Source organism: Pteropus vampyrus, unplaced genomic scaffold, assembly GCF_000151845.1.
Source record: "Pteropus vampyrus isolate Shadow unplaced genomic scaffold, Pvam_2.0 Scaffold126, whole genome shotgun sequence".
NCBI lineage: Eukaryota > Metazoa > Chordata > Mammalia > Chiroptera > Pteropodidae > Pteropus > Pteropus vampyrus.
Window position 1 is genome coordinate 5,056,829 of NW_011888907.1, and position 1,020 is coordinate 5,057,848.

Genomic DNA, 1,020 nt, shown 5'->3' on the forward strand with positions numbered 1-1,020 from the left:
AAACAATTTTAGACAGCACCAAGGAAATGATCCCAGGACCAGATATACGCTGTTCTCAGGGGAGTTAGGAAGAAACACCTAGCATGAGAGAATTGGGGGGACATGTCATAAGTCTGACAAAACCCGCTATAGGGTCTTTGTGTTTGGTTTTCATTAGCAGATGTAACAATATGGAAAAGATGGTCATGTTGAAACATGAAGTTGTTTGTCCTAAAGAAAATGGTGACTCCTTTTAATTTAAAGCCAGATTCCTGAGTTATATTGAGAAGATCCAATGTAGTTAATTAGAAATATTTTGGGACATTCTTTGCCTCCCCTATAAATTTTGAAGGAGTCCCAGGTGGTAAGAATTGTCCCTCTTAGAGTTGTCGTGTATAAGGAATATTTAAGTGGCCAGCACAAGTCCTGGAAGAAATCTGAAAAATCACCCCTCTGCTTAAACCCTTAGGATATAGTACAAAATCTAGTGTGGTTGGGTCAGCACTTCATCTCCAACTCTATTCCTCCAGCGCTTCCCAGCTCTCAGGCCCCACTAGCTCTCTGGCAGTTCCTGCAATAAACCAAGCACACTCGGACCTCAGGAACTTTGCACATGCTGCTGCTTCTACCTGGTGCACCCTTTCCCTACTCCTATACATCTTTAGATCTGACCTTAAATGGCACTTCCTCAGGGAAGCCTGCCCTGATTTCTAGTGCTCTTTAGCTGATCACTGATCTGCAGACATCTTGAAATACAACAGTTGTCATGTAAAACAGGCAAGAATCAGACCGTGAAAGAGCTGATGGCAAAGACAGCTTCTAGGTTATATCCAAGAAGCATCGGTGTGGTTTCCTGTGGTCCTCAGAGGAAACATCAGCTTATTCTGGTTTGGTTGACCAATGTTGGTGCATTTTGAAGTTTAAATAAACCTTATTTTTACTCTTTTATTTTAGTTAGTATTAGTCATTTTGTAAATTTAAAACTACCAAAGAAGTCGAACTTTGTTAACATATGTTGTTTCTATAAATGGCATATTCTAG